General features: G+C 42.0%; 1 protein-coding gene and 1 pseudogene across 5 annotated transcripts in view; both read left to right on the forward strand.

The window, feature by feature from the left end:
• Window positions 1-6,008: 6,008 nt before the first annotated feature.
• PIK3CA (phosphatidylinositol-4,5-bisphosphate 3-kinase catalytic subunit alpha) overlaps window positions 6,009-26,547 on the forward strand; it is a 62,463-nt gene continuing 41,924 nt past the window's right edge. For all 4 annotated transcript variants that reach the window (XR_013975339.1, XR_013975340.1, XR_013975341.1 and 1 more), the window contains exon 1: window positions 6,009-6,319. The gene's annotated coding sequence lies outside the window, so the exon portion shown is untranslated. The remainder of the gene's footprint in view (window positions 6,320-26,547) is intronic.
• Window positions 12,869-24,154, forward strand: LOC308430435 (annotated as a pseudogene). Its single transcript has 2 exons — window positions 12,869-12,896; window positions 23,845-24,154. The product of its transcript is annotated as an uncharacterized misc_RNA (transcript).

Genomic DNA, 26,547 nt, shown 5'->3' on the forward strand with positions numbered 1-26,547 from the left:
GGATGATTTCTTGCTGTTGTAACAGAAAAAAAGCAACATATGAAAAGTTTAACTTGGCTCATTGTTGGAAGGGATACAGTGTATCATGATGGGGAATGAATGGCAGCAGAAGCATGAGGTGACTGGATTTACTCAGTCAGAAAGCAGAGATAACTACTGGTCCTCAGCCTTCTTTAGTCTCTCTTCTAAATTCTCTCTCTCTCTCTCTCCCCCCCCCCCCGTGTGTGTAGTGTGTCTGTGTGTGTGTGAGGAGATTGTTGTACACCTGTGAAATACCTGGTGTTTGAGCTGAGACCTGAACTTGAGTCTTCTGCAAGAGCAGTGTGTGCTCCTACCCACAGCTAACCCTACGGGCCCCCCTTTATCCCTTTCATTTATTCTGGAACCCCTGAATAAATCCACGTCATGGGATGTGCTGTGCACATTCAGGTTGAGTCTTCTCTCCCTAGTCAAACCTTTCTGGAAACATGCTTACAGACATGCCTGTAGGCAGTCTCCTAGGTAACTGTAAACCTAGTCAGTTGTCAGTGAAGATGAATGATCACATGTATCAACTGTTACGTCATTATACAGAATAAAAGAATCCCCAGTGCTCTGTCTACCAGGAATGAATGAAATGCAACCAAAATTGAATAGAGATAAAAGCACATTGTCAGTGGAGGGATGGGTTAAACCAGGAAGTTATAGGAGCTAAAAGCACAGGTAGGAACAGCGTGCACTTCCTCTTGGGTTCATTTTACAGGACAGTAGTAAGTAACACTATGAACTAAGGTAACAGAATAGTAAGATGTTGCAGTGGACAAACTTATGAAAGAAATTACTCTTAAAATGGAAAGACATCAAAGGCCAATTATCAAATGTCAGGAAGTAAAGGTGGTGGTTGGTGTCAAAGAATCTCCCATTCTATTTTGCATTCCTTGGTGACAGACAAGCTCATTAGTGACAGTGTAGATAAAGATGGTGTAGCTGGGATGCCTTAGTTTGAGAAAGTTTTCCATATTACCATTCTGTTATAATACACTGAATATATATATTCATACAGGCATCATAAAGTACTAAATACAGTCATAAAACTAAAGGAGCTAAATGAATAGTAAAATTATGTCTTGTGCTCCCTTTCTTACACTGTCTCGGGATAGACTTCACTAAAACAAGAGAAAGAAAAATGCAGGAGGTTCAGGGGATTTGACACAGGAAATCCATGAAATCAAGTCTCAAAATAACAAAAGTGTATGCTGTCTTAGATGAAAAACTTAACAATTGGAGAAAAATGAAAGGCCATGAGAGGGAAAAAACAGTGGAAGAGATGAATTATCTAACAGGTTCGCCTTGTATGTAATGACTGAGTGTGGAAAGATTTGTAATAGATCCATATCGAAACAAATGAATAGGAGGGATGACCTTAGTAGAAACACAGACAGTAACCATGAGAAAGCAAATAATAGGGATAGACTAAGTCTGGTTATGCTACTCCTTGCTGTGACAAAGTATCTGTCAAAACCACTTAAAGAACAGCTTATCTTGCTCTGTTTCATCGGTACAGCCAATCATGGTGGGGATTTCATGGTTGGTAGGAGTCTGAGGCACTGGTGACCCTGCACCTGCAGTCAGGAAGCAGAGAGACATGAATGTCTCAGCTCATTTTCTTCTTTCCATTTGCTCTGGGATCTCAGCTGACAGCATGGTCCACCCTAAGTGTGTGTGTGTGTGTGTGTGCACAGACAAGCATGTGTGTGCCAGACATGTGTGGAGGTCAGAGGACAATTTAGAGTTGGTTCTCTCCTTCCCACCACAAGGGTCCTAGGGATAAAACACAAGTTGTCAGGCTTGGTGAGAAGCACCTTCTTGTCTCAGCATCATCTTGTGATCCTCCCAACATGGTTTTAAGTTTAAAATTCATGGTTTTCCAAAGATTTTTGACAATTTCCTAACCTTGGGTCCCTATAGCATCAACTATATTACATGCAATTATGTTTAAGGCCCACGCAAGTCCCTTAACCAGTCTTCTCAACTCAAGCTCTCTCCTTTTAAATGCGTGTATGTTCTCACAAGATAGATAGAGCCTTCTGTAGGCTGGGCTTACCGTCAGATACCTTTCCCATTGTCCAATTATTCTGACTCTCATCAACTTTGTGATGATTAACTAGTACATGCTTTGGTTCAAAGTCATCAGTACCAAATAGTTTTTAAAGTTCTGACTATAGGAAATGTCAACACAGTGAGCATTAACCTCCATCTGGAAACTTAATTTCTAACTGAGTTGGCTGGTTTTTGTTACAAATTCCCAAAATCAACTCGGTAGGATTTGAATTAAGTAATTTGACATTAGAACAAAAATACCTCAGGAAGCCCCTGAAGCTGACCAGATTCTCTAGGCTGCTCCTTTAACAGGAGTACATGAACAGTAAAGACTGATGAACATCATTCTCAGATAAACCAACCTGCAAGGATGACCCTGAGGGCATTGCCTGGAATACCCAGGGATCAGCCTGGCTGCTTAGAAGAAATGAAGGCCAGCAGAGAGAAAGGACACTCTCCAAGTTGCTGATCTGCCTCAAGGCTGTACAGTGAGCTCCAGGTTCCCAGCTTGTGGGAACTGTCACCCATGCTGGGGTGGGCTTCGGTGATGCAGTAGTCTTTGAGTCATTTCTGCTCCTGTGAGTAACACCGCACCTAAATTCTCATAAGTAAGATCCAGCAAGTTGACCTTAGGGGTAGCTCTATTTTGGTATGTCAGCAGTTCCCTATCTGAGATGAGTCGATGTTTGTACACATTTTCCAGGAATAGTGTCACACAACAGGGGCCAGCAAGGTGACTCAGCAGCTAAAGGCACAAACTCTCAGGCCTCACAACAGGGTCCTAACCCTGAGAATCACAGGGCAGAAGGAAAGACTCTTCCACAAGTTGTTCTATGACCTCCACACTCATCAGTGGTACATGCAGACCCTCCTTCTGAATCAACAAATGTATTTAAAAAATTTTTTAAACCAAGATAAACAACTTAAAAAGGTTTACTTTGATTTCTGGCTTCTAAAGTTTCAGTTCATGGCTGTTGGATGATGTTAATTTGAGCCTCTAGCAGTTTCTTATGTAAGAAGCAGATTTCACAGCTTCCAGGAAGCAGAGATAAACATAACCTAAGCTATAGTATTGTGGGGAGCCAGTGTATCCCAGGGTGCAAGAGCATATGGCATAAGCATGGCCATGCCAAGGCCAATGCCTGAGACTCACGGGCTGCTAGTGTGTCTCTAGCCAAGCACACATGCAGTGACCCCAGCTTTATGTTACACCTGTCTGTCTTTCTTAATCCCCTATTGCTCCCAGTCAGGTTTCCAGGATCCAGCTTCAGGAGACATGGCCCAATATCATCTTCAAGAACAGTCCCTCAGTGACTTAAGTTCCTTTTTCTAGGCTTTACCTCCTCGTAGGTCCAGTACCTGCCCAGAGCACCAAACTTTCACTTATTGTTTCAGAAGAATCAGCTTATTGTAGCCTTCCCCTGGGCTTGGGCAGAACATCATGGAAGTTGGAATGTAGTAGACTGTTTCTCACTTCTTGGAGCACAAAGCAGAGAGAGGAAAATATAGGAAGAGGTCAGGACAAGGTAGAGCCTTTCCCTAAGCTCTCTGATCTACTTTCTCCCACTGAACTCTGAGCCCCATCATTTCCCTCTCACCACCACTCAACACCATCATTATACTATGAATCCATCAAAGGATCAATCCATTGATTTGTTCAGAGCCCTCCTGATCTGCTTGTCTTGGCAAATGCCACCAGGCACACCCTGAGGTGAGTCTCAGCAATGCCATTGGTGTTTCTTGATGCAGTGAAATTCATAAATCAGTTTGAATCATCACCTCAGCAATGGTAGTAAATGCAAAGGCAGCAGAATATAATTGTACATGCCTGTAACTCCCCACTTGGAAGGCAGAAACAAAAGGATCATCATTTCAAAGTCATCCACAGAAGTCCGGAATGGTCAAGGCCAGCAGGAGCTACTAAGACATTGCATCAAAAAAAAAAAAAAAAAAAAAAAAAAAAAAAAAAAAAAAAAAAAAATCCAGAAACAAATAACTATGGCCATAATTTTAGTGGACCTCAGAATGCTTGGGGTGGTATTAACCAGGTGTGGTGTTTCCCGCCTGTAATCTCAGCACTCGGAATGATGAAGGAGGAGGACTGCTGAGACAGGACAACCTGTGTGCTCCTATTGACTCAACACATAAATAAACGAATAGGATAATTCCAATAAAGGAAGAATTAGGGTGAAATTTCTTGATTCTGATGCATCTTGGTTTTGTTGGCTTCACAGTCTAATAATGTCTAACTTTTCTTTCCCTTTAAAGCATCTTTCCTTCAGTGTTTGAATGATGACTTTATCCCACAGATGTGTAATATACCTTAAACGTTTAGTAATACTACAGACAGAATATAAGGCTGTAATTCTGTGATAGGGGATTTGCTAGCATACACAAAGTCCCCAGTTTGGCCCCTAGCTTCGCCAAAAACAAAACTTAGAAGTGTCTTTGAAAGTAAGACAATCCACATAACATCAGTGGTCACCAGATAAGGTCAAAAGTAGCAACTATGAATTAAACAAATAATATTTGCTTCATCGTAAAGTATTATGCACTTCAGTACCCCAAAGAGGATTTTCTATGGCATATGTTATAATGTTATTAGCATATTTAAAAAAATAAATTTTAGAAGGCAAACTATTCCCAACATAAAAGTTCTTCACCAAGTACTACCTAGTAATATCGCACAGAAAGCACCGTTTAAGTAGATGCTTTTAGGTCCCGGGATTGACAATGAAATCCAAGGTTATATTTAATTCCTTGACCTGTGGTAAGGGTGTTCTGAAGCTGCTGGAAAAGACTAGTTAAATACTTAAAACCTCAGATTCCCTGGAATGTGAGACGAAAATAAGGCCTTAGGGTGGAAAAGAAAATGGGAAATACAGAAACGGCCCAGTGAAACACAGGAATGAATCATTAAGACAGGGTTGAGGACACGTGGCGGTTTTGAGTGTGTTATTTCCTGTCTTCTACTCTTTAAAAATTCCAGGGGGCACTAGGCTGCCGGACTTGGCTCTGACTTTGATTCTGAATCTTAGGCTTTTTCAATATAATCAAAGACTTGTAGGAGGAGAGGAACGCAGAATACCGTCCGTTTGTCTGTCCGTCTGTCCGCTCCCGCTCCCATCCTCCCCCCAACCCCTTATCCCCCGCCTCTCGATCAGTTTGGCCTTGAACTAAGGAATTCAGAGATCTGCCAGCCTCGTGAGTGTTTGGGATTACTGGGATTATATCGTTTAAAAATCAACATATCTAATCCCTCTCAACCATACGTTACGCAGTACCAGATCACCACGTTGAATCTAATTTGAAGCCAGAATAACTATTTTGAAGCTCCCAAAATGAAAAACAGTAACACAGCTTCTATAGCTGAGATACAAGGAAAAAGGATAGGACATAGCCAAATGTCTCTGCGAAGTGAGTCTAAAGACTGCAGAGGGCTATCGGAGTAGGTTACAGTTTAAACCAATGTTTACAAAAGACTTCTTCTAAAATCGGCATCCAATTTGAGATAGCCGCCCTTCATCTTGCCCTCCTTTCGTTTTCTCTTTGGGCGTCCCTAGCTCCCAACTTTCCTGTCTGCTTCTCCCAAGACAGACTGGAAGAGACTAATAGGCTTGACACGTCCGCCGTCCCAGGATGACACTTCAGCCTGAGCTACTGCAGCGCAGAGCCGCACTGCCACTTGGGGCGGAAGAGCAGGACGCAGGCGCAGTGAGTCACTGTTGCCGAACTTGCCCATTGCCCGGCCTCTTCTCCGTCTCACTTCCGGTCCTCGCAGATCTGTTTCCGGGGCGTTGCAAGTTCGGCTCCTCCTCAGCTCTCACCCTCCTCTGCCCCAGGAGGGGGGAGCCGAGGGGGTGGGGAAGAGTTCGTTGTTTGTTTACACGATGTGAGCGGAAAGAGAGACCAATAAAGTTTATTCTGGAAACAAAAGGAAAAAGAGCCCGGGCGCCGGCGAGCGGAGCCGGGGGTGGGGGCGTGCGGCGGGGCCGGCGCCGAGCGGAGCGAGCAGTCGAGCGAGCGGCAGTTCCGGTGCCGCGGCGGCCGAGGCTGGGGCTGGGGCGGCCGGCGAGGCAGCGCTCGGGCCCGGCCGGGCCGCTCCGCAGCGGCGGGGGAGAGGGCCCGGGAGGCGGGCGCCGTGCCGCCCGCTGTCCTCTCCCTCGGCGCCGCCGCCGCCGCCGCCCGCGGGGCCGGGACCCGATGCGGCGGGAGCCGCGCAGCCTAGAGAAGCCGAAGCGTGAGTAGATGGCGGGGAGGGCGGGCTCCGGGCGGGCGGGCTCCCGGCCCCTCTCCTCGTACCCGGCCTCCGCCCGGTCCTCCTCCATCGCGCGGTCGCGGGGAGGCCGGGAAGGGCACGCAGGGCCGCACTCCCCGGGGTCGGGTGTCGGCCAGCCCCGCCACCCTCACCCTAGCCGGGCCTTCCTTCCCGGAGCCGGGTGTCGGCTCGCGGGCGCGCGTCTTCTCCGTGCCTCCCCTGCGCTCCAGGCACCGTGCGGCCTCTGCCGCCGCTCGCGGACAGTGTCAGCCTCCGCTCTACGTGGGTAGATGGAGGACGAGCGGAGGGCTTGTGCAGCCTGCGTCTGTGGGAACAGAGTAGACTGCGAAGCTTGTGCCTCCACTGCGCCTTTGTGCACACGCGGGGCGTGGGCTCGCGGGACCCTGGGGAAACCGGCTTGGGTAGAGCCCAGGTAGCAGCCGTTCCCACTGTAACTTTTAAACCACTTTGGACCATATTGGAGGCTAGCCTCTCTTGGTATTTGTTGACATCGTGTGATGTCGAATCTGTGTGCTTAATGATGCGTTGTAAGAAAAGTCCTGGGCCAAGAAAATTGAATAAAAATAAAAGGCACTGTGTTGCTAAATTAATTTGGACAAATCAAAACAGGGTGTTTTGATTAGTGGGCTTCCACCAAGAATTAACCACCATGTCTGTGTATTCAAGTTGTAAGTTATTTTTGTCTCAAACTAAAGCTTTGGGTTCTGGTTGACAGCGTAGATCACGGTCTAAATAAACATCACGTGTTCTGGAAATTTTTAATTACCAGATTAACTAACTGTTCTGCAGTATCCTCAGTCAAAATTATCTGAAAGGGTACGGTTGGTATTGATGTTTGGTTTTGTTTTCTGGGTTTGGGTTTTGTTGACTTTTTAGGTTTTGTTTTTTTCCTCATCTGGTGTTGTGGGACTTTTATAAGGGAGACAATAGGAAATATGTGGTCATCCATACCTTTTAATATCTTTCAGAATAGCACTTGCTCATTAAAAAAAACTTACAGAACGGGTGGTTGAAACAAATGGTACCCCATCAGAATAGTAACATCAGAAGGGGAATAAGGTAACAAATGTTGCTGTTTTACTGGTGACTGCATAATACTTGAAAGTGTGCCTGCCCAAGTGGAAGGAATTAAAAGATGAACACACAGATACAAAAACATTGAGTTTACCTAAGGCTTTTAAAATTTGAAGCAAGTTGGGTGTAGATTAAAGACCTATCGTTGAGCACAGGTAGCTAAGTAGAACAGTGAGTTTGTTGTCAGAATGTAGTCCCTTGAGAGCCCGATTTGTAGAAGACTGGTAACAGCACCAGCGAGTCCTAAAGGCCTTGCTTCCTTCCTGTCATAGGTCCTCTATCCCCAATCACTACTCCCTTCAAAAACCATCTAAATTTAGAAAGCGAATACTCATATAAAGTAGGCGGTGATAACTTTTTAAAGATAGCTTACTGTCTTAGTTTGCTTTACGAATAGAGTTTGAACAGTTGCAGTCATGTACAGAGCCTTTGCTCTGTTGGTCTGTTGATTTGAAGAGAGCAGACTTAATCCTATTTGATCTCTTTAGTAGCTCCAGTGGCATTAGTCGGATCAGTTCTTTCTATTTTACTGTTCTATATCTCGAATTCCAGAGTGGGGGAGTCTTTAAATGAAGTGTTTATGAATTATCAAGAAAGAGTTCCCCTCCACAAAAATACTTAAGATCTTTAAAATTATCCACCCTCAGAAATTTTAGAATATCAGTTTGTGTGTAAGGTAGAGTCAAGAAGTTTTTTTTAAAGATTTATTTATTTATTTTAAGATTTATTATATGTAAGTACACTGTAGCTGTCTTCAGACACACCAGAAGAAGGTACCAGATCTCATTACAGATAGTTGTGAGCCACTGTGTTGTTGCTGGGATTCGAACTCAGCCGTCAATGTTTTCTACTACTGAGCCATCTCTCCAACCCAAAAGGGTTTTTAGAAAATCTGGTTTCTCTTAAGTATTTTTTTAAAACCTGTCCTATGAAGACAGAGCAATGGTCAGTTTCCCTAGGAGGTGATATTCTAATGTGAGGCCAGACAGGTCGGAAGAGACAAAACCAGCATTTTCTGACTACTTTTACTTCTCCCTCCAGTCTTGTTGAGGTTATTGCTCAGTTAATAGAGCTGGGAAACAGAGCCCAAAGAGGTTTAATTAAGATCACCTTTTATTTTTCAGATTTGCAGTAGTAAAGGTGTAATTATGTGTACTTCCAGGTTTTTGTCTGCTTGTTTTTTTTTTTTTTTTTTTTTTTTTTTTTTTGGGGGGGGGGGTGATTGTGTGATTAGTTCTGCTGTTATTGACCTGGGGTCTAGTGTAGTTTTTGGCCTGAATGAGGTACTTGTGTCTTTGCTAGCGTCACCGAGACCCACCACCTTGCTTGGCCCCTTGAAGCTTCAGCAGTACTTTTCAGTTCTGAATACACAGTCATCCTAGGGAACATTTTAAAATCATGATAGATTCTGATATACTTTGTCTTACATGGAGCAGACCTGGTTTTGTTGTTGTTTTAAAGTTTGAAACCCTAATGGACAGGATTGTGAAGCCCTGTCTTTCAAGGGCCTGTCTGACTTGACTTGCTGCTGGTTTCTCCCTTCCCTCCCATACTGCAGCTCCCTGACCTTTCCTTGCTCTCCTGTGCAGATGCCTCTTGCACTTCCTGCAACACTGGTCCTCAGTCTTGCTCCCCTGGCTCACTGACTCCTCTCATCTTTCACACTGCCTCCTTTGAAAAGTGCAGTTTGGGTTAGGTGTTCCTGCTTCCTGTTCCCATGGCATCTAGTCCCTCACTGTAACCAAATTTCCTCACTGCATTGTCATCTGTTTGTCTGTGTCCTCCACCAGGATGTGAATTCCAGGAGGATGGGGACTGGGTCTGTCAGATACACAGTTCTGGATAAGCCAGCCACAGTAGCACATTGTAGGCAATTGGGTAAACAGCACTTTGGTGATGTTTCTTTATAATATGTAATAATTCATAAGTACCAATTAAGTTTTTATTGCTGCCAAATGCACTTAACTTTTTTCCCCCCTAAAAGTATGCATCCTTGAAGCTGCTGCTCACATGGATTTCATTTGGAGACATTTGAGATGTTATAAATTACATAAAGTAGCTCTCCATTTCAAGCACGAGCATGCATACTAGCAGCATATGGACCAGTACTAGGTTCACTGGACTGGAAACTTAGAGATTCTCATGAATTCAGATCTTCCACCTAAATGTTGTGTTTCAAGGGAAGTCTTGAACTCTTTAGCCTTTGTCATCCTGTCTCAGAAAGACTGTTGGATGTTCTTTGGAGTACTCAGTGATCTAGGCTAAAAATTCATGGCAGCAAAGATAGCCTTGAAGTCTGATGTGTTCCAAGCCTTGCTCCTGTCAGTGCTTCCTGGCGGAACTACTTTGGACAGAAGTCCTGGGCTGTGTAATGAGGATGTTACTGCTCGGTAGAGAGGGTGAGTTCAGTTCAGATCCAGGTGAGTTTGGACTCATTTCCATTAGGGAAGAAGGTATCTTCTCTGATCAGGGTGAAAGTGTCTGTATAGTAAGTTCTGTTTCCCACTTTTTCAACTGATGGCACTGCAAGTGTGACTAGGGTCCCAAACTGTTGTGGCTTTTGGTTTTGTTTCCTTAGAACCCCATTCAATTTCTAGACTCTCAGATCTGAATGGAAAACCACTGTGCATAGATAGCAAGTGCCAAACTGCTATTGATTAGTATGTGAAGTGAGGAGCTTACAGCAAAATCAGATTTGATAGTCACTAAAAGGGAACAAATTAAAACTAACAGTGACTTAAAAAATAAGTCTCCAAGACTGGTGAAATCTTACAAATCCTTGAAGTCCAGGGACCATTCTTGAGTAATTTCTAAGTAATAAAGGAAATACAGGAGAAATTGATCTCTGGGCTAATTCTAGAAGCTAGGCACTAAGCATGTTTCCACTGTGCAGACAGAACAGAGTGGGAAGAAACTTTTGAAATAAAAAGAGTGATGGTTAGGAGGAACTGAGGTATTTGTGTGTAACAGATAAATACAAAGCAACATGACAGCTAAGTCTGAGGATCCACCTTGAAGCCTAGGATTACTGTCATTCAAGGCTCCATGTTAGGTACACCTCAAGATTCAACCTTGAATGTCTGAATGGGTGACCCTAGTTAAGGAACTTGGAGGTATTCATTCCTCCTTGCACCCGTTAGGGAGTTGAAACTTAGAATGCTGTAATGAAGAGTTTTAAAGTTAATGGCGAAAGAGGTGGAATACAGCAAAGGTATATCAATCTTTTCCTCAAAGTCAGTGTGTCTCTTTCTGCTGGGTGTGAGGAACTCTGATTGCAGGAGCTGCAGAGATGGCTCAACAGTTAGGAGCCTGTACTCTTTTCCAGAGCTCAGTTCCCAGCAACCCCTGCAACTCCAGCTCAGGCCAGATCCTCTGTGGGCATTAGTCCTTGTGGGCACATCCTCACGTGTGATTAAAAATAATAAAAGATAAATAAAGAGCTCTGGTCTCAATGCCTGATGGCCTCACTCCGTGGGGACAGACTTGTGAGCTTCAGTATAGTAGAATAGTGCACTCAGTATAGTGTGCTGCTTGCTGAGTCACTAATATATTTAGGAGAGAAGTGAAGTGATTTCCCAAGCTCTGCCATAAAACCTTTTAGGAGATAATACACAAATGATTATTTTAAATGTATACCTAAAGCTAGAATAATGTGTTTTCTTTTTGGCCTAGAAATTCAAGTACTTGTTTTTGGTAGTTAGCATAACAATTTGTCTAAATTATACTTGTTGATAAACAGTTACCTTTTAGTAACCTTTAGCATATAATTGGATTTATAACAGAGGAGTCTTTCTATTAAGGTTCATTTTGCCATCTGAAATAAAATGTTTGGTCTATTTGTACATTTTATGTTACTAATGTTTTAAGAGTTTGCTGTGCAGCTCATCGTAACGTAGAACTCAGTATGTAGACCACACAGCCTTCAGTCGGCCTTGATTTTTTTGTCTCAGCTGCCATAATGCTAGAATAGGTATAAGCTGCCACAGTAGACTTAAATAAGTTATTTTTAAAACTCTTACGAACTCCTAAGGGAGCACACATAGGAGGCACAGTTGAGGTTGTTGTTTGTCTAATAGATGGTAGAGAAGTTAGTGTGTGCTGAGAGTCTGTACTGTGGCAGACCATTATGTTGTGATGCTGGCTCTAGTCACTGGTGACAGGAAGACTGACAGAACTGTTCCATAAACTGCCTTTGGAAACACCAGGTAGTAATGATATCAGCAGGACAGAGGAGAAAACTCCTCATGCATTTGTTCTAGGTTCCGGAGACAGAGCAGGAGGATGTCTTCATTCAAGGCCAGCCTGGTTTGTATGTTGAGTTCCAGGCCAGCCAAATCCACTTAATGAGACTCTGTCTGGGGGAAAAAAAGTGGTTTTAAAATTTAGGGACATTTGAAAATCAGAATACCTTTCTTTACATTTCTATCAATTAGGCCTTACACTTGAAAAGGTAGTTTAAGAAAAAATTATGCCAGTTGTAGGCCATTTATTCAGTGTGTGTGTGAAGTATCTCAGAAGCACTTTTGGGGTGGAGAAATGGCAGTAGTTAAGAATGCTTACTGCTGCCTTCTGGGGCCCCTTACTTTGGTTACCCACATGCAGACATGCACATACAACTTGGAAAGAAAGAGAAACACTTGTGTAAGTTGTTGATGAATTGCATATTTCTATATTTCTATTTTTGTCTGGAGGAAGTTGGTTTTTTTTTGAAAAAAAAAAAAGGTTGATAGTTTAGGGAAGGCTGGGCTGGGGGAAGACAGCATTGTGTCAGATGTCCTAGTGCTGGAATTCTGAATGCAGCTTTTTACTCGGCCATGTGACCTTAGATCTGGGCTTTTCAGAGTGCTTCTTCTTTACATTTGGAAAATGTCTGAAGTGCTTTACAATTCACAAACTCTGAGACTCCTAGTACTCAAGGCCTGTTTCAGATTTCAGAGTGAGCAAACCACTCCCTGGAGGGAGTTTAGTTCTTAGTTCCTCTATTTTTCAGAAGCTTAAAAAATGTACGGTTGTAAGTTTGCACATATTTGAAAGCTTTCGTGTGAAATTCTGTGGCTGTCACTGGAAAAACCTTCCCTCCCTATTTCAGAAACTCTGGAAAACCAAGCTTATGGCAGGCGTGGTCATTCCACTCACTGGCACAGGGAGCCATCAGATGGGTGACAGGCATTGAGAGTAGGTCACCAGTGTATGCCAGTGACCAAAGCAAGAAGCCAGGAAGCTAGTCACAGCACTCTTAATAGCTACTGAACATCATCTTACTGTTAAAGACTTCTAGGAAATATGTTCCCTAGCTTCTCTTGGTAATCCGATGGCACCGGGCAGTTTTGAATGTTGGAAATAAATTTAGAGGCACAGCAAGCTTTTCTAGGTCTTATCCTCAGTTGTGCAGACAAGCACATGGGAAGATAGCAGTGGCTATTCGCTCTGTCAGGCATGCCGCTTCTGCTGCAGGCTCGTTTCTGTGAGTGCCAGTGAGCCACAGGCAGTGTGATGCTTGCCCTTGTTTGAATGTATACTTGTGTTCAGCATGCTAAGCTGATTTCCGGAGCTTATTTTTCTTTGAGAGCTCTTGCTTTCCTGGGTGCCTTTCATGATGGACTTGCTGCAGACACTGAAATACTGTTGGATTTCACAATTTGCTCACTGCCTTTAGCCTGAGATTGAAATGTTCCTTTTTCCTTAGGAAGGCTGCTGGCAGCTCTGAAAATGTTGGAGATTTTTTGTTTTCTTTTTAGCTACTGTTCTGTGAATTCAGGTTTATGAAATACAGACAGCATCAATTGTAAGGCATGTTAATAGAAAAATTATGGGAAAACATTGAAAACTGAGCCGGCTTTATCTGAAATGAAACCATGTGTTATGCAGCAGGGGGAGGAAGGTTCGAATCAACGAGTCCTTGCAAAGGTTTCCTGAAAGTTTAACAGTTCTTGTTATTTACAGCTGATGCTCTCAGAGGCGGTGCATTAAAGCATTTGTGAAATGGACTTTTTGTATTGATTTTTCCAACAGCATGCCAACTGTAAAAGTTGAATGTGACTTTTCAAAGCACTTTGTAGTAGGAATGCTAGGAAGAAACCAAGCAGTGGTTCTTTCCTGGAGTGACTAGCTTTCAGTTTCCTTAGTAGTATTATAAGACTCCTAGGTCTGCCAAATTGGCTTTTAATTAAAAATCTGAAAATATATTACTGTGCATGTGTGGATATACATGCTAAGTTATACATGTGGGGTCAGAGGACAACTTGATGGAGTCGGTTCTTTCCCTTGTAGAGTGTATCTCTTGTGCACTGTGTAACAGCATTCACCTGGGGCTGGAGAGATGGCTTAGCAGTTAAAAACATTGGTTGCTCTTCTAAAGGACCAAGGTTCAAATCCCAGCACCCATTTGGCAGTTCACAGCTGTCTGTAATTCCAGTTCTTACACCATCATACAGACATACATGGAATTCACCTGTCAATAAAAAAACCTATGGTCCCAGTTCTATTCCTTCTATGTTTTTAGGGAACTATGTTTTAGAGATTAAAATCAGGTTGCAGGTTTGCATGTCAAATGCCTTTATTCACTGAGCCATCTTACCACAAACCATTTTTATTTAAGTAAAGCTCATATACTACTTCTGAAACTCTCTGTTGGATATATTTACTGGTAGTCTTTATTGAGGATAGCATACCAAATGTACAGGTTAGTGCACTCCTGCAGATAAGTTTTCCCCAGCAAAGAGTAGGGTGAGTAATCTAGCGAAGCTGAGGTACATGGAAGTCAGGACAGCTTAAAAAGTGAGAGAACAGCCAGTGTGCTGGGCTGCTTGGTTAAGACCACATCTCTAGACCAGAGGAGTGACACGGGGAAATAATTTAGTCTGTCTCTGCTACAGATTCTCTTGAGCGATACATGTTCTCAATGAAAAACAAACAAACACAAGCAACCTTTTTTTTTCACACCATAACTACCAGCATCATAATAAAACAAGTAAGCATTTAGGAGTGCCCAGCTCACACTGGGCATTCAGTAACAGTCCCTGGGCACGCTGAAAGTAGGGACCACATCTTATTCCTTTATTTTGGAGTTGTGACATTGTGCAGTGAATTGAACTCTATTCTGAGAATGTTGTGCTCGGTCCTGGCTCTGGGTAGGTAATACATACTGCCTTCTCCCAAGCATAGAATACTAGTTAAGCATAAACCATGAATATAAGGTGATAGACCAAAGCATTTAACACTGTACATTTTGTGGCTGTTTTAAGAGATTGTTCAGGAATAATAAACAAGCAAATGTGGTTTTGAGTAAGAGTTTATTTTGAGACAACTATGAGTGAGCAAGTCTTGGGAACACAGAGTTTGGTTGTCTAGAATGATGTATTCTGCCTTGTAGGTAGAAGTATAAACTAGTATAGTCACAGAACAAAAGACAGTCATAAATCAAAATATTTGCCAAATATAGTGGTAGGGAGGAAACTGTTGAGTTCATCGACAGACTGCTCAAGACTGGAAATGCCTTTCTCAGTCAGTAGCCATTTGTTGTATGACAAAACTTTTCCTGGGAAGAGGCGAGACACAACACACATGGCTACTCACTCCAGATAGGAAATCCATTGACAGACCAAAGTATGGGTACCACCAAAGTCCAACTTGGTGGGCCACTGAGTTTTATTGGGGTTACTTATAGAAGCAGAAATGACTCAAAGACAGATGCATTACCATGGCCTACCCAACACAGGTGACCACTCCCAAAAGCTGAGAACCTGGAGCATACAGTGTAATTTGCAGGCAGCTCAACGAATTGGAGAGTCCTTTCAAGTGAGTCTGATGTAAACCTCTTCAATCTTTGCAGCTTGGCTTGTCTGAGAATCTTCTGCATAGCCCAGCTTTTAATGTTTACTCTGGGAGGGAGGGGCCTAGTAAATTTGATCAGTTTCAAGGACTTCCTGGAGCTATTTTGAGTTGTTTGCCTTCTTGTTTAAGGAGCTTCCCTGAAGGATGGAATGTTTCAATCTCAGACGAAAAACTGTTACACAACACCATTCAATAAAGTGTTCTTAGGCTTTTCTGTGTCACATAGTTAACAAGTAACATAGTAGAGACTTAGGCTTATCTTGGGTCACATAGTTAGTAAGGAGCATAGTATTCTGGTTATGGTCTAGAAATGTAACACCTCTCATCTTACCCCAGTCCCAGTAAGAGTCTTCCTTGGCTAGGTAGCCAGAGCCAGCTATAAAACTAGCACATGGAGATAAGGGTATACTTTTCTCTTTTCAAGACCATGGAAGAACTCCTTTTCCCACTGGGATGAACATTGTGTGTTTGTATGAAGGGCATGGGGATCACACGGGAAGGGACAGTGTGATAGTGGGTATAGACGTCTTAGATTGCTTACGTTGCCTCTCTTCTAGTCTATTTCTGTAGACAAAAGAGGTTGGTGTTTGTAAAGTAAGTTCTGCCCCATATGGCTAAAACTGTTTAATTTAGTAAATTCACAGTCTTAAAAATGACAGAAGAGACAGAGGAAAAGGAGAGTAATAGTTCAGGGGTCACAAGACAAGATGTTGTAAGATAACTGTAATTCTTGATAGCCAGGGAGTAACCATTTTTCAAAAGCGCTTTCACAATTTAGCCTGAGAAAAGATCACTGTGTGTAAAGCTCACCCTTGGCTTGGCATCCTTAGAATAAAGGTGATTGCTGTACCCGAGAAGCCTCATCACTCTGAAGGTATAGTGTGTGTTTAGTTGTTTTTTAGTCTATGGTAAATGATCACTACACATTTCATACAGATATGTACAGTTGAAGTAACAACTTAAAGGTATTAAAGTGTAATATATGAAATATATGTAGTATTTAAAAGTGGGTTATCTGTCAGAACATACAAACACAGATAACAGTTTGCTGTAGTCATCTAAGGCCTTTTTTTTTTCATTCTTAGGGCAATTCTTAGTTGCTAATCATAAAATATATGTGCCATGGATGGTCGGATTGTCTTTGCTCTTGCTTTATACTTGTCTTGATACTTGGCTTCTAAATTGTAGTCATTTGCTTGCTTCAGTACAGTAAGACATGACTTAGAAGAGAGAGAAGTACTGGGAAAGAAGCTAGATAATTCCTATTTTGAGGTATAACTGTATTTTTAGAAATACTGGGAGTCAACTGAGAAATTATTAGATTAGAATATAGAGTAACTCCATGTAAAACAATTTAGAAATCAGTAATTCCTCCTTTATAATAGTTGTCTAGAAATATATTGATTATAATAGTTGTTTAGAAATATATTGAAAAATTATAAAAGTAAGAAAAATTATTTTAATGAAAAATGTATGTGTTGTGGTTAAGCATACACTGTATGTACGGTAGAGGTATAGAATGTTCCTAGATGAGAAATTCAGCTATTACAAGAATCAGTTTTTCCAATTGATTTATAGATACAGCATAATTTTGATCTTAAAAATACATTTGAGGAATTAGGATAATTCTTAGTTTTGTCTGAGACTATGTAAGTAGGTAAAAGACAACTTTAGGCAGAAGTCAAGATCATCTAATTTTCCAGCTCTCTAGATGCCAAAATGCATTATAGATAAAGTTGAGGCTTGAACACAGACCTGAGTATGACCATCAGGATAATCCAAAGGCATTGAGAACCCAGAAACAGTTATTCCAGAAAGGACTCACCAGAAGTACGGAGGAAAAGACCTATATTTTGGAAAATAATATACATCTAGGAGAACTAACTTACTAAGAATTGGTAATGTTTTAGCAAGTAGAAATTCATGTTTGACTCTTAAACATTGACATTTTCTCTTTTCTCATTCCTTTCTCATCAGAATGAAAAACAAAATAAAGCTATAACCAGAACTTTGCAGAAAATTAAGAGACAAATGGTTTAAAATACATATGTTTCAAAAGCACAAAGTCCCTGTCCTAGAAGTGGATGGGCAACAGATCCAGGAGACAAAGCTCAACATTACACACAGGAGAGTTGTTTAAACCCCAGAGGGAATGGGAAGTGAGCATCAGGGGCAGTGGTCGGTGTCTTTACTTTGAAGTCAACATTATGTTTCTAAGGCTTTTGCTGGGGAGGGGCTTTTTGCCCCTCTAATTCTGCTGGCTGCTGTTGGAACACAAGTGGGTGATTTTTTAGACTTTTAAAATCAATAGGGTCTTTTTGTTTTGTTTTTTTTATTTTAATTTAGCAGTTTTAACCCAGTGATTTTCATTTGCAGTACCTATATATTGTCATTTGTAATACCTTAAGTATTTAACAAATAAACTATGTTCCATATCCTATAGAAATAAGTAGTTATATAAACTTTTATCTGGTAGACTGTGCAAAGTCTGGATTTGAGTTCTACCACGGTGCACATGTGCACCTGCACATTCCTATTCTCTCTCTCTCTCTCTCTCTCTCTTACACACACACACACACACACACACACACACACACACAATATCTATATATTAAGAAATTCTAGTAATTTAAGGGAAAAAATTAGGTAAAGAAAACAAAGATGTTAGAGAGTAGATTATGTCTTAAGCAGCTTGTACATTTTTTCTCTTCTGTGCTGTGTTTCTGTTGTACACAGGACTTTATGTCTGTGTCAGCACCCAATGTGAATGAAGTTCTGTAATGTGCATAGGTGGATTTTACATGCAGACAAACAAGTCACTTTCATGTGCATGTTTGGACATGTGGGGTATACTCCAGAATGGAGCTGGATTATCAGTTTTGTTCTCATAATGTCTCCTCATCTCTCATGTGATCTTTTTCTGTTCTACTGTGCTAACTTGCCTAAATTACTGTTTCTCAGTAGCCGTGCCCAGTTGATTGAACTGAATACCAGATTTGCATATTGCTAGAAATCCCTTGTCTCTCATCTCATAATCAATACCCCCTTAGCCCTATGCTGTTCCTGGATTGTCTCACCCAGGTTTTGTTTTCTGTCCTATTTAAGTTTTCTAAGCATTGTTAGAGTTGTCAGTATAATAACTGGCAGAATTTCATGAACAGGCAATCAAGAATGGGTTTTACAGAAGAAAGTCAGGGAGAGAGGGAAATACTTGTTCACGTGCAGTGAGCATCCTCAACTGCCAAGTGTACCTACCTGAAGCTCAGTGACTACAGGGGACCTGCATGCTCCTCTTAGATGGACTTCATGAGAATAACTACAGGAACTCTTCATTTACTTGGGAGTTCTTAACTTTTAAAGTCTTATTACTTGCTTTAGCAAGACATTACACATGTAGGGAATTTTTGTTAAAATCTAAATCCCCCAGATCCTCAAAATGCTCACTCAGTGGGTCTCCATGGGTTTTGGTGAGTGCCCCTTACATAGGACTCCAGGCCAGGATGTGAAGGAAGCCAACCCTGGGGTAAGGTGCTCTGTCTGCTATTGCTCCTTTTCCCTCACAGACTGGCCTTCGCCCACTTCTGTGTGCTCATGCTCTACCTTGGTCTCACAGAACAGCCTTCTATCTGGACACTCTGAACTGCTTCAGGCTCACAAAGGCCTTTTTGGACATGAGTTCATCGGGCCTTGCTTCCCAGCTGTCTTGACTGAACCTTCCTAATAGCTTGTTGACCTGGCACTCTGGGTCTTGTTTATGTATAGTCGGTGTGAGAGAGTCCTAAATGCACTCATGGGCAGGCAGGCTCTCCCCTAATGTTTCCATGGAGTCATACATGCTAAATTACACTCATTTATTTGCATATTTTCTCTAGACTTGAGAGCCTCTGGGGGTTGCCATTGCATTTTATTTAAAATCTTGGATGTTGTCATAAAGCTTCTTCAAAATCATTGCACAGCAATTTTTTTTTTCCAGATGAACTGTTTGGTAAGCATGTCAGGGAAAGAGTGCATAATCTTTTTTTTTTTTTTTTTTTTTTTTAAGGGAGGAAAATAAAGTCTGGAGAAATTAATCTGCTTTTTGTTCCCCAGATTTGTAAGTACAGGAACTTGAATACAACATAGTATTGTAAAATTAATCTTTCTTTTTGAGCATTTTTCTTGTGGCTTTCGGATAGTGTATATTCTGTTTTGTTCGAGGAGGAGATACTTAGTAAAAGTATTTTTTATCGTACTTATACTTTACAAAATAATGCTTATTGTTCTAGATAGGACTGAATGTGGAATGGGTACATACTGAACTGTTTGCCTGCTTCTTTCACACTTGGTCTTCTCCACTCTGCCTATAATGTGTATTTATTTCTTTGACAAAGCAGGCTATCTGCTCAGTACTGGGATGTCCAAAAATCATTGTTTAATCTGAGCTGACATTTTTATGCACGGAAACCTCTTATTCTGAAGCACTTAGAGCAAAGGCCTTCATATGTGTACATTTTCAAGTGGGCATCTGAAGCTTAGCTCTGTAGGCTGGCTGAAGATTCTGTTCCCAAGGTGTTGATGGAAATCAGAGGCCAGCTGTGGAATGAGATCCTAGGAGCCTAGAGGACATGTAGCTGTGCTTTTAAGCCAAATGCTAGCAATGCAACATTTAGTAGCATCTGTTCTTTTAAAGGAAACATTTTGGATAATTGGAATCATCTCCTAATAGCCTGATATCCAGCTGTCAACTTTTTCTGCCAATATTTCTGGAACTGAAACCAAGAAAGTAGAAGTTAGGGAACCATGTTTTGAAATAAGCCAGACACTGGAAATTGCTCTATCTTAAAAGATTTCCAACAGTGTTCCTCAGTACCTAGAAAGATGCATAAAGAGCAAATATCTATTCACCGCCCCCAGTATTAAGTGGAGGCACATAAACAGTCCACAACTCACTTGGCAGTGCCAGCATGAGGATGGATGGTGTCTGGGAGCCCATATAGGAAGCTGTGCAAGTGTGCGGCATGCACTGAGACCAGGTGGACTCCAGATGAAGCCAGAGACCTGTCTTTTAAAATAAAGTGAAGAGAGATTGAGGAAGACAGGCAACATCGACCTCTGGCCTCCACATGTCCCTGCTTACACATACCTGCAAGTATACGTACATGCATATGGACAAGTGTACATCAGACTGACATGCTCACAAAATAAAGTGTTTGAGAGACAGGATGGCTACTGTTAGTAGCCACTGGACTTAAGGGATATTAATGTGAGCATCCTAGTCCTAGTTTTGAAATTTTCTAGTGTTTCTTTTATGGTTTTGTTTGGGTTGGGTTTTTTTTCTCTGGAGACAGGGTCTCCATATATAGTCTAGGCTGGCCTAGAATTTATTATGTAGACCAGGCTGGCCTCCAGTTTGTAGAGTGCATAGATCTGCCTCTCACTCCTGAGTGCTATTAGTATATGCCACTACACTCAACCCTACTCTTCCTTAATCTTTGAAATTTTTATTGTCGTGTGTATGGTCTTTCTGTGCGGGTGCACCATGATGCATGCATAGAGTGGTCAGAGGCCAACTTTGTGGAGTCAGTCCTCCTTATACCTTTACCTGAGATCCCGGATTGAGAGTTTGTGTGACAGGTGCTTTACCTGCTGAGTCATCTTAACAGGCCTGTTGCCTTGATTTTATTAACCTGCTTAATCAACATCTCACTGCTTTTCATTCCCCCCTCCCTCCCTCTCCCCTTCCTCTCCCCCCTCTCCTCCCCCTCTCCCTCTCCCTTGTTCCTTCCCTCCTTTCCCCTCTCAATCTCTTTCTGCCTCTGCCCTCCCCTTGGTATTTTTTCTTTCCTTTGTGTGTGCATTTGTATGTACATGCATGTGTAGCTGATGTGAGGAACCATCCCCAATCTGCCTGTTTTATACCTCAGAGGTAAGTCTCGGTCAAATCTAGATCTTGACAGTATGGCTAGCTAGCTGTTCTGAAGCTCCTATCTGCTTCCCCAGGCACCTCACCCACCTGGCATTTATTTACCTGGGTTCTATGGATCCAAAATCTTCATGCTTACAGGGCAAGCAGTTTTACACTGAGCCATTTCCCAGGCTCTTTCTGTGTTTAAGGTGCTGAACTCTCCATTCCCAGAATATCAACTCAGTAATATTTCTAATTGCTTCCTGTGTTATATTAACTATGCCCAGGTTTCCCTTCCCAGTCCTCTTACACTTACTTTTTACACTGACAAGGGATGGTGACATTTTGTTCTGTACCCACTCTGAAGTCTTTGCTTTGGTTATAAGATTTTAATAGCTGAAGAGAGTAGTATTTACATTTAGCTGTTTCTTAGGCTTCACCTTTAATTAACCTGAGGCTATTTTCTGATTAAGCTTGGGGTTTGGTTCAGGGGAAATAAAGCTCTGAGATCCTCACTGTCCAGAAATAACCTGTTTTTCCTTTTATCACCATAGTTTGCTGGGCATAAAAATCCCAGTCTGGCTATTTTCCAGCAGGTTTCGTTGCAGCGGTCTCCTGCCTTGTTCATTGCTTGTCATGTCTCCTAGAAGCCGGGCCGTCTGTTGTCTGATCTAGTCTCCTCCTGTTGTATGGGGTCCTTTAATTCCTGTACCAGTTTCCACCTTTTGGAGATCTGGGCAATAACAATTGTTTGTCCAGAGCCTTTATTCATTTGTGTCTGTGAGGCTGGGGTATCCTTAAGGGTTTTTTAATTTGGCAAGTCTGATAGGTGAACTGTTGTATTATTTAATTTGCATCTGTAGATGAGAGTAAAGATGAGTTTTTTTAATTACCCATTAGCATTACTTCTATGAACTCTGAATCCATACTCTGTGTCTCGTTCTTATTTATAGTTTCTGATTTTGTCAGTTATGAGTAGCAAGTAATTTTACTTGTTTGTTCTTTGTTTTTCCTTTAGTGTGTCCCTCCTCATGGAACAGTTTTTATTTCCATATGCTGTTACATTTGTTCCCTTTTATTTTAGTTTTTATTTCGGAAGATCTTTTTCATGCATATTGAAAAGCATTATCTCATGTTTTCTTGCAGTTATACAATTTATTCAGAGGAAGCCTTAGTTTAATGTAAAATTAAATAAAAAAGACATAGTTCTTTTTCATATTTTGAAGCAGTCTCACACTACAGTCCAGGTTGGCCCACCAAACTTGGGGTCACAAGCACACACCACCATGTAGGCCCCAGCTGCACACTACTATCATCCCCTAGTGTCTGGCTAGTTCTAGGTGGTCTTTCCTTTTGATTTGAAGTGACACATTGTATCTCTCTATTTGTTTTAAGGCAGTTTTAATATCCATCTTATCTTCAATATATGCATCTGTGTGTACATGAAGAGGTATTAGATCCCCCTGGAGCTGGAGTGTTCTGAGCCACTAGACCTGATGCCGGTGCTGAGAACTGGACTCTGGTCCTCTTCAGGAGCAGTACTCACTTAACCACTGTTTGCTCTCTTCAGCCCCAATCATTGTATCTTGGTGGTGCTGGTGGTGCTGGTTGAGGCAGTGTCCTGCTGTGTTGCCCAGGCTTGCGTAAATGATCTTCCAGCCTGGGCTGCCAAAGTGTCTGGAACTACAGACAACCTCAAGCCCAGCTCATGAGTGTATGGACTTTACTTTTGTTACATTCTTTAATCTCCAGCTAGACCCTTCTCACAGTTTCTATTTTTTTTTGTTTCCTTTCAATTTTTTTTTTAAATGAGTACACTGTAGCTGTCTTCAGACACACCAGAAGAAGGCTTTGGATCCCATTACAGTGGTTGTGAGCCACCTTGTGGTTGCTGGGAATTGATCTAGGACAACTAAAGAGCAGTCAGTGCTCTTAACTGCTGAGCCATCTCTCCAGCCCTTCTTTCAATTTTTTTTTTTGAAACACTGGTGACAGCATGCTTAATTCTACAATTATTATTGGTATTGTATCTGCATTATATCAGTGTGTAAATCATCTTGGGAGAGTTGATGGTTTTGTAAATATATCTTCTGGTTCAGAAATGTGTTTTTATTTAGTCTTCTGTGCTACTTTATAGCATCTTACTTATTCATTCATTTGTTTGTTCCATTATAGTATAGCTGGCCTGGTATTATATAACCCAGGCTAGCCTCTGATTGTTGGTAGTCTTCCTGTAGACTCCTGAGCACTGCTATTAGAGGCATACAATTCTTCATCTTAAAGTAGTAAGAAAGTCAGTTGAGTTACTTCAGTGGCTGGTCAGTTCTGCCAGAACCACTGATCCATAAGTAATTGTGTTGCTTCAATTAGAGTTCTTCCTGTAGTATGATTATAAATATATGTGGGGTTTTTTTTGTGAGTTTGTAAGATATGTTAAATCTGACTTCTCAATTTTCTCTCCTTTCAAACATTTGATATACAAAACATTATTGTGGAACTCCTTGCATAGAAATTGACATAAGCAATATGTACTCAGAACTACATACCACTGGCTGCTCCGGAAAGCCATCTCTGCATTGTTCCTTGGTCATGCTCCGTGCTCACTGCAGCCACCTTTGCAGCTTTCTCACCAGAGTCCTTGAACTCGACTAATCCCTTACTCATAGCATCTGACCACAGGCATGCCCCATTTCAGACGTGGCAGTGGACACCAGCTATGAGATCACCACCAAGGACTTGAAGGAGAAGAAAGTTGTGGAGGAGGCAGAAAATGGAAGAATGCACCTGCCAATGGGAACACTCACAATGAGGAAAATGGGGAGCAGGAGGCTGACAATGAAGTAGAGGAAGAAGAGGAAGAAGGTGGGGAAGAGGAGGAGGAAGAATGTGATGGTGAGGAAGAGGAGGAGATGAAGATGAGAAAGCTGAGGCTCCTACGGGCACGGGTCGCTGAGGATGATGATGATGATGACACCAAGAAGCAGAAGTCTGAAGAGGATGACTAGACAGCAAGAGGAAAAGCTAACCTTACGCACTGGGACCTATTCACCCTACACTTCCCATTTCAGAATTCAAACGTGGTCATCTTCAAGTAGAGAAGCAGGCCCCGCCCAACCACAGCGGGCAGTGCCACCCACAGATGACATTCGCTCTCCACCACCCCACCAAAATCACAACATGAATGGGCAACGTGGGAGGAAAAAAATCAGAACTTCCCAGGCCCTGCTTTTTTCTTAAAAATACTTTAAAAGGAAAATTTGTTTGTATTTTTTATTTACATTTTATATTTTTGTACATACTGTTAGGGGGCAGCCATGTTTAATGATCACGGTGACAGAACCAGCCTTCAGAGCGTTTATGTCCTACTTCAGACTTTGCTTGTGTGACCATGTTCATTATAATCTCAAGGAGAAAAGAAACAGAAACAACAACAAAAAACCAATTTTATTCTAAGCATTCCAGTAACTTTGTGTATGTATGTACCTAGCTGTACTATAAGTAGTTGGTTTGTATGAGATGGTTAAAAAGGCCAAAGATAAAAAGGTTTTTTTCCTTTTTTTTTTCTTTTTGTCTACGAAGTTGCTATTTATTTATTTTTTGGCCTGTTTGGTATATGTGTGAAACAATGTTCAACAATAAACCGGAATTTTATTTTGCTGAGTTGTTCTAAAAAAAAAAAGAACTATATACCAACTTCACTTAAAGCATTGGTTATGCTAAAGAACTGGCTTGGTAGCATGAGAGTGTATACACACACACACACACACACACACACACACACCTTAGTGAACACTAAATGGAAAGCTGTTCCTGGACTTAGTAAATAATAGGTGTTTTATAAAAGAGGACAGAAATTCCTGTCAAGAATGCAGTTAAAGGCAACCAGCAGCAGTGTTTGTGTTGGTTTACAATGCTGCCATTTACAGATGTTCCTTCCCATGTGCATCTCTCTCTTGACTGCTCTCCAATGCACCACATTTGTGCCTCGTGCCCATAGAAGCCAAAAGAGGGCATCTGATCTCCTGGAACTGCAGTTATAGACAGTTGTAAACTGTCATTCTGTTGTTGGAAATCTGGTTCTCTAGAAGAGCGGCCAGTGTTCTTAACTGCTCAGCTTCTTTTAAATACTTTTAAATTCAACATGAAGTCTTGGAGCATCGACAAAGAGTACAAGTTATTTGCTAGTGTGTCACATCAGATATCTATAGTCCAGTTTTTCATGGAGTCTCTGTTCCTATCTGTCTTAGGGTTTCTATTGCTATGATAAAATGTGATGACCTAAAACAGCTTGGTGGGAGGAATGGGTTTATTCACATTTCCACATCATAGTCCATCATTGAAGGAGCTCAGGGAGAAACTATACGCAGGAACTCAAGCAGAAGCCGTGAGGGAGAGCTGCTTACTGTGTTGTTTCTTGTCTTGCTCAGCATGCTTTCTTATAGCACCCAGGACCACAAGCTCAAGGTTATAGTACCACTCACAGTGAACGGGGCCTTCTCATATCAATGTTCATCCAAGAAAATGCACTGCAGGCTTGCCCCTAAACCAGTCTGGTGGGGACGTTTTCTCAAATAACTCTTACCTTGTGTCAGCTGACATAAAACTAGCCAGCAGTGAGCAGTCTTTTCTGTCTTTGTGTCTGGCCTTCTAGGCTTCCGCCAGAGCCATCCATGAAACTCCACTTAGCAGCATTCTTGGGCTCTTCCAGCTAGACTTTTCTGAATTCCTCCCAAAACTACTTCCAAGCCCTCTAGGCCATGAGTTGAATAGCAGTTTCCTTCGAGATTGAAACATTTCATCCTGCAGGGGAGCTCCTTAAACAGGAAGGTAAACATTTCAAAGGAGAAATCCCTGAAACTGGCCACATTCTTTAGGTCCCTCCCTGCCAGAGTAAGCAATAGAAGCTGGGAGTCACTCTCAATCAGACTGATGGGACAGAGCTAGGGAGAAGTTCTCAGACAAGCCAAGCTAAAACAAACAAACAAAAACCTCAATACCGACCAACCATCAGGAAGAACCAGAAAGCAGACGAGATACCACTAAGAGTGTAACCAGCTAAGGCACCTGGAAAGGATGTTTTTCCAGCTGTTGAGCTGCCTGCAGGCTGTGCAGTGTGCTGCAGGTCCCCAGCTTTCTGAGCTGTCACCCATGCTGGGCTGGGCTTTACTGATGCAGCTGTCTTTGAGTCATGCTCCTGCAAGTAATCCCGCATATTCCTATAAGTAACCCCTTACAGTAAAGCTCATTGGATCACCAAGTTGGACTTCAGAGATATCTCTACTTTGGTCTGTCATGGGATCCCTAACTGGGGTGAGTGGACATGTGTTATATGACCCTAGGAAAAGTTTTGCCATATAGTACCTGGTATCATGTGGCCCAGCAATAAATCTCACTTTAT

The sequence above is a fragment of the Micromys minutus genome (genome assembly GCF_963924665.1).
Source record: "Micromys minutus genome assembly, chromosome: 15".
In the NCBI taxonomy this organism is placed as follows: Eukaryota; Metazoa; Chordata; class Mammalia; order Rodentia; family Muridae; genus Micromys; species Micromys minutus.